Source organism: Stegastes partitus, unplaced genomic scaffold, assembly GCF_000690725.1.
Source record: "Stegastes partitus isolate 25-593 unplaced genomic scaffold, Stegastes_partitus-1.0.2 Scaffold959, whole genome shotgun sequence".
In the NCBI taxonomy this organism is placed as follows: Eukaryota; Metazoa; Chordata; class Actinopteri; family Pomacentridae; genus Stegastes; species Stegastes partitus.
This window is the reverse complement of record NW_007578690.1, coordinates 37,278-48,569: the sequence shown is the minus strand read 5'-3', so window position 1 is coordinate 48,569 and position 11,292 is coordinate 37,278. Positions and strand designations below refer to the sequence as shown.

Sequence of the window (11,292 nt, the reverse complement as noted above, 5' to 3'; positions counted from 1 at the left end):
GGGTTAAACAATGTAAAGCTAGGTCATGCATATGCAACCTCTGTCACAGCTCCTGGTGCGTAATTGCACACAGTATTACACCACAAAGCAGCACAGTGAAATGCAGCCACTTGTCCTTGGAGAAGTTTGGAACACGGTGACCCCTTGGTTGCAAACCTGACTGCAAATTAACACCGTTAATTCAGGAGACTGCATATTTATGCCGCACACTTACACAGCTGAAAGCACACATGTAATCCTCTAATTTGCACGCTTCGGTTCCACGTGATGCACATTTTCTTCCACTCAGGGACAGTTTAGTGGGTCCAGAACTGGCTCATGCACTTCTGCGACTTCTACTTTGAATGAGGGCGAAGAGATGGAAGAAACAGAGACAGAAGAAGAAAGACGACAAAGCAAGAAGAGAATGAGGAAATGAGAGAGACAGTGATACAGCACTGGAGAGAAAAAGAAAGGTGGCAACACGGATGTCAGAAACTGAGAGAGAGAGAGAAACACAATGGCGGACAAATGAACAAGTGAGCGAGGACGGAGGAGGAGGTGTGCTGAGAGGGAAAGATGTTGGCGGTGCGCAGATTTCTCCTCCATTACATTTTGAAAAGAGAGAAACAAGGGATGCACGGCGGAGATAAGACGAAGTTGATTAAAGAGGCACAGCCAAAGAAAAGAGGCCCTGTATTTAGCATTCTCCTGGCACCGTGGAGGCTTATTTTCATGCCCTAGTTTGTCAAAATGAGAGGGAGCCAGAGGGTAACGGCGGAGGAGATACAGGCAGCGAGCACACAGAGATAGTCATGTTGCGTGATTGAGACAGAGCGAAGGAACAAATGCAAGAAAGAAAAAAAAAAGGCGGACCGAGGCAGAGATAGCGAGAACGAGAGAGCACTTCGTCTAATTATCAAACCCTCGCCATCACGTCTCCGCCACCCCACGCTTCAAGGGACCGAGTGTGGAATCACATTGTTACGCACAGATGTTGACAATTACATAAGAAAAGACCCTAAAATAAGAGAAATGTTCTTTTTTTTGCCTCTGTGGCTCCTCATTCATGACGACTGTATTGAACATTTTGAACCAGCGATATTGCTCGGCGAGGAGGTTCGTCACGAGAAAGGAGCTCCGTGTGTGGTCGTCACCCTGATTTCATTAGACTGGCAGGCACACAGGATTTGCCCCTATGGCTTCACATTAACCATATTATATTTAGCCTTTAACACTCCAACTGCTGGCTTTTTGAACTGTCATTTTTCTCTTAATTTCTCTGTATTTCATGTCCCTTAAGTTATATTGAAGCTAACCTAATTTGAATTTTTGTAACCACTTTGAGAGGCACAGACAAATCCTGGTGGCAGAGAACATTAATATTTAATACTGAGGACATGCAGTTAAAGCTTGTCACATTTTTGTGTGGCCAAAGTAAGGGATTGATGGTGAACTTGGATTAAAAAACTGAATCCTGAATCACAAGGTGGTATGTTCTTTCCGTGCTGAATAGGGAATAGGGCTGATGATATTACATTTGTTTTATTGTCTACAAAACTTACAATTGATCCTATTAACAAGCTGCCAGAATCTGATACAGCTGATTTCTTGGTGCTACAGGAGTCCAGTCTGACCCCTTAGGAGGAGGCCTTTTACGTTAGCTGTCAATATGTGTTTGGTTAAATGTTTTGTCAGTGCATTGTCTTTCTTTTTGGCTTATGTGACTAAACGTTGCATACTGTAACTTGACAGTAGCATTTTGACGTTGTTTGTTACTTCTTAGTTTGATAGACACAGAACAATTGGTGAATGTCAGAAAAAGACGGCGTGAGTCTGTGGCCAGATGTTCTCTTCTGGTGTTGCCTTTGTTTTCAGGCAATGAGAGGTTTGCTTTCCAACCTGTGGGAAATGTTGTGAAAGAGTGTATTTTAAGCCAAACCACAATCTTTTCCTAAACCTAACCGAGTAGTTTTGGTGCCAAGATGTGCCAAACATAACAAGATGTGAGTCATACAATAAAATAAAAGTAGGTGTTTGTTAGGAGACAGGTTACAATAATGAAGGGATCTTTATTGGGGACAGGAGTGAGGACACAGAGGAAGCAGGAAGGGGAAGTGAAGGCACATGCAGGTCTTCATGAGGAAGGTGAAGGGGGAGAAGGTGATCCAGGGATTCCAGTGAGGGAATCCGTGCTCCAGGGATATGGTGCTGGTGAGGAGTGAATCTGTAATGGGGGACCGTAGGGCTGCTGCTGGTAGCTGACTCGTGAAGGCTGGGCTGGGGAAGACGTCAAGCTGAGAAGACTCTGAAGGGAATGACGAGAAGTGAGGGTTAGCACGAGGCAAACACACAAAGCACGAGAACTCGAGATCGCTATCGTGGCCGATGTACCGCTCAGGGGAGAGTTAATCATCTGACACTGAAACACGGGGAGAAGCCGGCTTAAGAGCAGAGCTGATTGCCGATGAGGGACAGGTATGGCGGAGAATGAGCGAGCCCTCCTCAGCCTTGGCCCCGCCCAGCCTGAAACAACAATCACACACAGCAGCCGAGCAAACCCAGGAAGTAGTTTCACAAAATAAGAGTTCAAACCTCGAACCCCAACAGTGCTAGAGTAATGGGCCAACACGGGACAAACCTCAGTCAAACTCTGGAATACTATCAGCGCCAAATCCCGAATACAGGTGTCAGTGCCACCAAAGGAAACGTTGTGCATATCTCTAAGATGTTATTGTCTTTGACAGAATGATGCTCTGGGAATGAGAACAGGTTGTCTATATCCCTCTATGTCGTCCAGGAACCATTACGGTCCCTCTCAGGTCCCTGATTTAACCCCTAAAACTCATCTCCATGTATCAAAGCTACATATTTACATTTGTTTTTACCATTAAAATAATCCTTTCCTGCTTTAAAATGGCTTTGATATACGTCTGCACTGTTCCTCGTGTAGCTCGAGCACACCAGCTCACCTCCAACTCTACTAAAACACTGTAAAACTAATTCAGCCAGATGTTTTTGAGCCACAAACTGATTCTGAAGAAGAATATTGATGTGAAACGTTCCATCTCGTAAGTTGACAGGATTGGTTCTTTAGGTTTGTTGCATGTGGAACCCTGGAAGTCTGAATCTGTGTTTTTGTGACGGTCACTTTAAGGTGGAAATGCTTAGTTTACTCATTATATGTCTCCCAGCAGAAGAACTAACATCTTATGGACATAGCACCCAGGTTGAAAACTTTTCTTCCACCAGAGGGGGGCTTTAAAAACCCATCAGGGTGATGTTTCTTCACTACAATGACTACAAGAACTGCAGCAGTCTGGTTTACTCACAAATGTATTCAGCAAATTAGTAGTATGTGTGTAGGAGATCACTGTTCTTTTCTTTCTATGCCGCCTCAGTCCTAAACGCTTTCACTTTTGCCTCGCTCCTCCTCTTCACCTGCCTCCTTCCATCCTCTCCTCCCACCTCCACTCCACTCCCCGCCTCACCTCCCCGTCGTTTTCCCTCTCCCCTCCTTCCTCCCATTGCAGCAGCTCTTCTCTCCTCCCCCTTGCTGCTCTCAGCTCGTCCCTCCCGTGCAGCCTGTAGGTGGCACAGAGGCATGTAAATTGCCACAGAGTGCAGCAGAGTGAGCTGAATGCCCATCTCTGCTCTCCAGCCGTCATGAATGACTCCGCTGTCGTATCCACTCCGTTCCACCGCACTCCTCTTCAGCTTTCACTCTCGGCTCCTGTCCTCTCCTCACCCCAATGATCTATTTTCACCTTCTGCTCTCTCTCCATCTCTTGCCACCCTCTTTCTTACCCCTTCCTTCCTTCTTCCACTCTTTTCTCCCCCGTCCTGTCCTCTTGGTGCTAGTTGTCTGACTTCTCTATTGTGTATTAATGACATTTGTACATGTGGACAGGAAGATGGGACGACAAGTCATTACAAAATGTTAATGACAGAGATGATCCTGGTTGCATTTTCTCTGTGAAAAGATGAAAAGCAGCAATGAATTAGTTTATCTCTCACTATTCTGAGACCCGTAGCACATAGGTGGTACTCTGCCTTAAGCTACAGATATAAACGTTTAAGAACAAGCTGAGAATATAATTCACTCAAACTGGAGGAATTCAATGGGGAGTATTCCAGGTGTTCTATCTAATGCGAGTAAAGTTTAAACAGCAGGATAACCAGACTTGGCGTTAACAGTGTAACAGGGTGGGTCCTTGATGAGTTTTTTTATGGTTCGGACAACAATGGAATTCTAAGGAAAAGCGGAATAAACTCTATCAAACTTTGATTACACAGTAGGATAAAATCATTGTTGGAATTTGCTGACATTAATGACAATGTAGAATACTGCCAAAGTTTCTGTGCAGTCGTGTAGGAAAATCAATGTATCTCACGGAAATAGTTTTCAACATTTCTGAACAGTAGCCACAGATAAAGGTCGTACACTCAACAAATGAGACATTAAATTGACATTTTGTAGTCGTTTTCATAATGAAAACAAATAAAAACTGATCAGTCACACAGAAAAAGCAATTAGGTACGACTGATTAGAACTTCCTGAGAGAATGACAGGTGGAATGTGTTTTGTAGAACCTCTGACATTCACCGACCGGCGCCATCGAGGCGTGTGGTGTCGTTACGCCAAAGAGCTCTCTGAGGTCTTGACGAATAAAGAAAAGTTGTGGATGATTTAAAAAGATCTGCAAATTAAACTTCCACTGATGGGAAAATCATGCATAAGTAGAAACAAATGGTCGCCCTAGAATATGAATGAGTGAATCTCCAAGAGCCTCTACTTTTTGTAGGGCTTTACTCATCCAAAGAGCACCTTGATCAACTGATGTCACACCAATTCTTCAGCCAATCGATTGGTCGCTGGGAACAAAAAAGTCTGCATGTTACCCTTGTGCACTGCAGGCACCAGCTTTTATGTTGATGTATAATTCCCTTAGGCCAATCAGGCTAGGTGAATTATACATAGACAGAAAGCATAAACTAATTTATTCTGGAATGATAACACCAGACCCCAAACTAAAACAATATCAACCCATGATCCATATCGTTTTTAGATGTTATACCACACCCTTGAGAATAGGGTGAGGTCCGTTTCGGCCCCAGGGCCTCTAGTCATTTGCTTTACCAGATAAAACTGCAAGGGACGCTGAGCGCCAGCTATCCTGAGGGAAACTTCGGAGGGAACCAGCTACTAGATGGTTCGATTAGTCTTTCGCCCCTATACCCAGGTCGGACGACCGATTTGCACGTCAGGACCGCTGGTTGTTGAGGTGTGAAACATAAGCTGCTGTTTGTCGATTTTACACTCGACTCTTTGGGCGTCAGTTGCATCAAACTACACCGATGACTTCTCTGACACGGTGTCAGTTGGTACCAAGCAAAAGTCCAGTAAAATGAGCCAGATCTAGCAGAGGTTAGGCAAGTTCAAACAGAACAGGTTGGCGGAAGAGCTAGTCTGTTCCTGCTAAGAAGTCATTGATTAATCCCTAGAAGGCTATCGAAGAAGCGCTGATCAAAGTAACGCTTTTCCAACCCGTGAGAATTCGGCCCAACGGGAGCTTATCGACCAATCGATCTGGAGACCGCAGTCCGAAAAATGTCATCACAGTACTTGCAGGAAACTCGTGCAACTGTTGGTGTCAAAGTGCATGCGTCTATGATGAGAAATAAATTGCACACGTTTGACCTGCGGGGGAGGCGTGCTGGGGAAAAAAAAAAGCCTTTGATGCAACAAGAAACATTAGATCAAAATCTCAGCTTGCCAGTGAACATGTACTGCAGGAAGGTATTGGGCCTTTTGGAATAATGTGTTCTGGGCGCATCAGATGTGTCTAATATGTCTGCAAGCTGATGTCAGGGACTGGTGGACAGTTTTGCAAAAGACGAAGGCCAAGGGTGTATTTACTTTTACCGCATTTTACAGATTTTTTTGTCTTTTTTGCTTTATGGTGTACTTTTATTTGCAGGCGCTGTTTCAGATGTACAGTTTAAAAGTTTACACAGACTTGTAAAGACCATGTGTATCTTGACACTCTTGAGTTTCCAATGACTCCTGTAACTCACTCCTGTTTCTTTGTCAGAAAAAAAAAACAATCATGCTTTTTGTTTTTTTCACTGCTTCATTATAGGTCTGTAGGTATAAGACAAAATCTGCTGGTCAGAAATATACAAACAGATGTGTTAATGTTTGGGTTAATGTCCCACTGGTCAGTCTCAGTTTGGTGCTTTTGGTAGCCGTCCACAAGCTTCCGGCAAGTCTCTGGTTATACCTTTGACCACTCCTCTTGACAGATTTGGTGCAGTTGAACTAAAGTTGATGGACAGTCCACAGGTTCTTGATAAAAAAGTTCGGGAAAGTCAGCCTAAAAAAAAGCATTTCTTTACCACTTTTGATGTGTGTTTGGGCTCATTGTCTTGTTAGAACACCCCGATGTGTTCAAGACCCAACTGTCTGGCTGAAAACATAAGGCTTTCTTCATGAATGTGGAGGTAATCTTCATTATTGTATTTACTTTATGTGCAGGACCAGCTCCAAGGCCCAGAGCATGATACCACCACCACCATGCCTGATGGTAGGTTTGGTGTTCTTGGGTGTTAAAGGCCTCATCTGCTCTGCTTCAGACACTTTTCTAGTCATTTTTTGGTTAATCTTGGTTGACTCTCTCAGCAGCAGGTGATAACTTTGGTTTTCCTCCTGATTGTAGCAGTGACACAACTGTTAATACGTACAGTATATCCAGCATATGACGTTAAAACAAAAACACAACCACATTCAAAAACAATTTCTTTTTCATGTGATTGTTATTTACTGTTCAAGTAATTGCAGTTCTGAAGGCAAGGTCGAACCCTAGATTCAATTAGGTCACGGACCACATTCAAACTTAAATCGAATGCTTCTTAAATATAAATATAAATGAATGTATTAAGCACAACAGGGGTCCACGTCTAATTCTAGATAAGTCTGATTGGGAGTGTGCTATTTTTCTTTTAATTAGTTAGCTCGTATGTTCTGTGCTCGTATTCGTGGACATACATGAAGCAAAAAATAGAAGCAATTCGCACAAAATGAGGCCGAGGGGAAGTCAAGTGGGTTAGTGAAACAGCATGTGGCGCACAAAGAGAAGAAATTGGTTAAATCAGCGAACCTCTGGATATCACCACTGGAGCAGAGCTGTGCTTTAAGCTAATGGAGAAAGTTGAAAACAATGAAGCGCCCAGACATCACGGCATGCAACCTCCTCTCAGAGTCGTCCGCATCTTCCCCCTACTTTTATCCTCCTCTCTTCCCCCCCACTTACGCTCACGCTGCCTCCCTCTTCCCACCTTTATTTTCTGCTTTTCATCATCTCACCCTCCTCGCTCCCTCTGCTCCATCCCTTCGGTGTGCGGCGCTACCTTCATCTTTACTTTTCCCCCCACCTTCATGTGGTTTCATCTTTCATCTCTCCATCCCCACCTCTTCTCTGCCTCCTCCCTGTCTTTCTCCCCCTTCTCCCGTTTTCTGTCCGCATGCCTGCCCATTCACTCGTACACTCTCCTACCACCTAATGGGGTGCTGTTGCTATGGTAACGCGGGGCGAACATGCTTGCATTCCAGTATGGGAAAGACGATAGCTTGTAAAGTGTCTCTCTGTCTTTTTCACTCTGTGTTTCTCTTTTGCACATTACCTTCTGTCAGATTCACTTTTTGCATGAATTGGTGATGGCAGCAGTTGCAAAACGAAGTGTGTGAGACGATTTTAAACAAAGAAAAAGACAACAACAACACACCTAAGAGAAGTGAGACAACAAGTGTGTATAAACCCAGTCATTAATCTCATATTCAATAATTAAATGGTGCATGAAAACCACACATAAATGCATATATACACTAGATTTACATGCAGATGAATGCACACACACTGAACTTTCAGATTATTATTCCACAGCTATTGGCCAATATGCAATCACTGTTCTTTGAATTTTTCACTCAGAACAGTAGAGAGAGATCTATTTTCATATAAATTCAAAAAACTGGCAATTATTTCTACCACATGTCCATTGTGGAAATATAATGTTTGCTCAGTCTATAAGTGCTTCAAGTCCTTTTCTTAATTTATCAGCTCATTCTATATCGCAGCTGACAACTAGACTGTACTCAGTTGTGACTTTTAATTGAATTTTCATTAGTGAAGTTCATTTGTTGTGCAGCTGTGGGTGGTCAGGATGGATTTAGCCGGTGTTTGTGGGCCAGCTGTTGGAGTATTTCATCCTTCAGCTTCTTAATGAGAGTCTGAATTACTCTGAAAAAAGTGATCCTGGGTCTCTTTTCTTCTTTCTCTGGAAAAGAGATTTTGCTCAATTAGTAACAAGTATATGTTTATAGCTTCACATTTGAATGCAACTTTGAAACGTTTTATGGGAGCGTGGGTGAATATGATTAAGATTAGCTCTGCAGGTTGTGTTTAGGACAATAAAAGTAGAACTGATTATAGAATATCGACACCTGAAGCGGAGGCTTAAATTAATATGTTCTATCCATCCATTATTTATACACCGCTTAATCCTCACTAGGGTCGTGGGGGGCTGGAGTCTATCCCAGCTGACTCAGGGTGAAGGCAGGGGACACCCTGGACAGGTCACCAGTCTATCACAGGGCTACACTTAGAGACAGACAACCAAGCACACTCACATTCACACCTACAGACAATTTAGAATCACCAATTAACCTCAACATGTTTTTGGACTGTGTGGAGAGAACCCACGCTGCACGGGGAGAACATGCAAACTCCACGCAGAAAGATCCCGGTGCCCCCACCGGGACACAAACCGGCAACCTTCTTGCTGCGAGGCAACAGTGCTACTAACTGCACCACCTTGCAGCCCTGTTTTCTATCTAACACAGGAAATCATTTCCATATCTGTTCAGGCAGCCTCCTTCTTGATAAGCACACAGCGTATTGTCCAGCCAGCGGTGTGTGAGCATTGTCATTCAACAGTAAAATTACAGGCCTGCATCTTTTCTGAAAGGAAATCTCTCTGGCTTTTTAAAAACTTTTTTTTTTTTTGTCTCTCTCCAATTTCCTTCCATCTTTCTCAGTTCAGCCAAGAGTCGGAGAGAAATGAAATAATAGCACTTTTCTTTGAAAGCAAGCCCCTCAAACAGATTCTTGACACTAACCACAGGATCAATTAATCCTCCAAAGCCTTTTATTGTGTCTCTGAACATGATTCAAGAGAAAACACTTTATTTATTTCCATCTGACAAGCTGTCATCTGACACTGAGGTCAAGAGGTTTCGATTAACCAGAGTGCAGTCATTAACTGTAGGATGCAGCAATGTCGAGTAACGCCACAGTTTAAGTTATCCGTCAGTTATTTGAAAATTGTGATGCAGGAACATTTCTTATATAAATGATGCTGTTGTTGGTGTTATGAACGGCAGCCATGATGAACTGATGTTTGCAATTTTAAAGAAAAATAATGTATATATATGATAAATTAAATCAGTGAATGCTAATTTAATATTTTATCGGTGGCACAATTGTTGAATAACACGCTAGCAGCAGATAAGAGGCTGTTTTGCAGCCTTTGCTGTAAAATAAAGGGAATTTTTTTGTGTGTCAGGCTTGAATGTACGACAAAGAAAATACATTTCGTGTCACCTTTCTGTCTGGCACTTCTGCCACCGGCTGATGGAATGCTGGCTTTCCCCGAGGTTTTCACACCACAGAATGGATCAGTATCAACCCTCCTCCACTACCCACATTTCTGACTTGAGGGGGGAAGCAGACAATCCAGCCCTGCAGGTTGAGCAAACTGGCGTATTAACTCTCAAATATAAATCCTTTTGTATAGTTTGCGGGCAAACACACGGTTAGTAAATCAATCAGATGTAACATCATTAATCACTTTTGTAGAATTACCCAAAGGTAACCACTGAAATGTTGACAAGTTAATGTATTGTTGTGATTTCTGCTGTTGTTATGCAGCCTAACAGAGTGCCACTAACTGCACATTTAATGGAGTTCAGTGTAGGAAAAATGTTAAAAAGTGGTAACGTCACGGCAGATTGGGCACCAAAAAATAAAATAAAGTAATAGAAAATAACCATACTATAAAAATACAGGAAGTTTCTAGGCTTTATTTGACACAAAATTGTAAAAAAAAAATGTTTAATTGAAGGATACTTAGATGTGTAAAAACAATAAAAAATACCTACAATATACCTATAAATAGATAGATAGATAGATAGATAGATAGATAGATAGATAGATAGATAGATAGATAGATAGATAGATAGATATTGTACTTTGACAGATTACCAATACTTACACTTATTTTAACCTGATTAAATTACATTCATTTAACATTTCTGCTGTGAAAATGTCTGTAATTATACACCAGATATCTCTCATTTAAATCAATGTAAAATCATGAAACCAATATTTGTTGCCACTAATTATATCTAATTTTTTAAAATATATTTACAGTATTAAACTTGAATTTAATAATTCTATTAATGAACTAAAAAAGACATATTTGTATAATTACAATAAATTAGCATATGTATTTTATAGAGATGCTCAAGTCTCTTTTTTTTTGTCCCTAGTTTGATCCAAGTCATTTATTACTTTGTATCCGTCAGCGCTGAATCCCAATCTAATACCATTTTCCTCTATAATACACATTTCCAGTACGGTAGAGTGATTAAAATGAATCCAATGTATACGCTTGACAACTGAACAGCTCTGATATGGAGCTTTAAAAAAATTAAAAACTGCATTTCTTCATCCAAACTGTTCTTTATTGTCATCTAGTTGGTCCTGAATCTTGTTGTGAAGCTTTTGTAGCTCGCTGTCAGACGTAATGTAGAGACAGTAGAGGTTAGCTTGGCTCCACAGGACGTCAGGAAACTGTATTCTTGACCTGACTGCCAGCAATGGGCACCGTGACATAGACGTCTGTGACGCCTAATAGTCTCCAGTTAGAGTTCATTTGTAAAGACAAGGACAGCATTCGTGAGCCACCCAGAATCCTCTGTCCACTGACTAAACCAGCAGTATCAGCTCGGTGTAAATGTCCACTGTGCTCCATTTAAGTAACTAATTAATTGATGATGCTTCCGGTTATTGATTAAGCAATCTATTCAAAATTTGCTTCCCTAGTGTCCCGTTGCAGATTATGCTTTTCTTTTACAACACCTGTGTGATGGGATTAGGTTTGTAACGATCTAACTAGTGTAAAAATGCTTTGATCAGTGAGAATCCTGCTGTTTAAGATCTAATCAGGACATTCCTGGTCTGTAAATGTGAATTT

At 41.9% G+C, this 11,292-nt stretch overlaps 1 long non-coding RNA gene across 1 annotated transcript in view; it reads right to left on the bottom strand.

Moving 5' to 3' along the window:
- Positions 1 to 5,266, bottom strand: part of LOC103366628 (uncharacterized) — a 16,464-nt gene extending 11,198 nt beyond the window's left edge. The window contains exon 1 of the long non-coding RNA XR_520675.1: positions 5,063 to 5,266. This is a non-coding gene — a long non-coding RNA (uncharacterized LOC103366628). The remainder of the gene's footprint in view (positions 1 to 5,062) is intronic.
- Between the last annotated feature and the right edge of the window lie 6,026 nt (positions 5,267 to 11,292).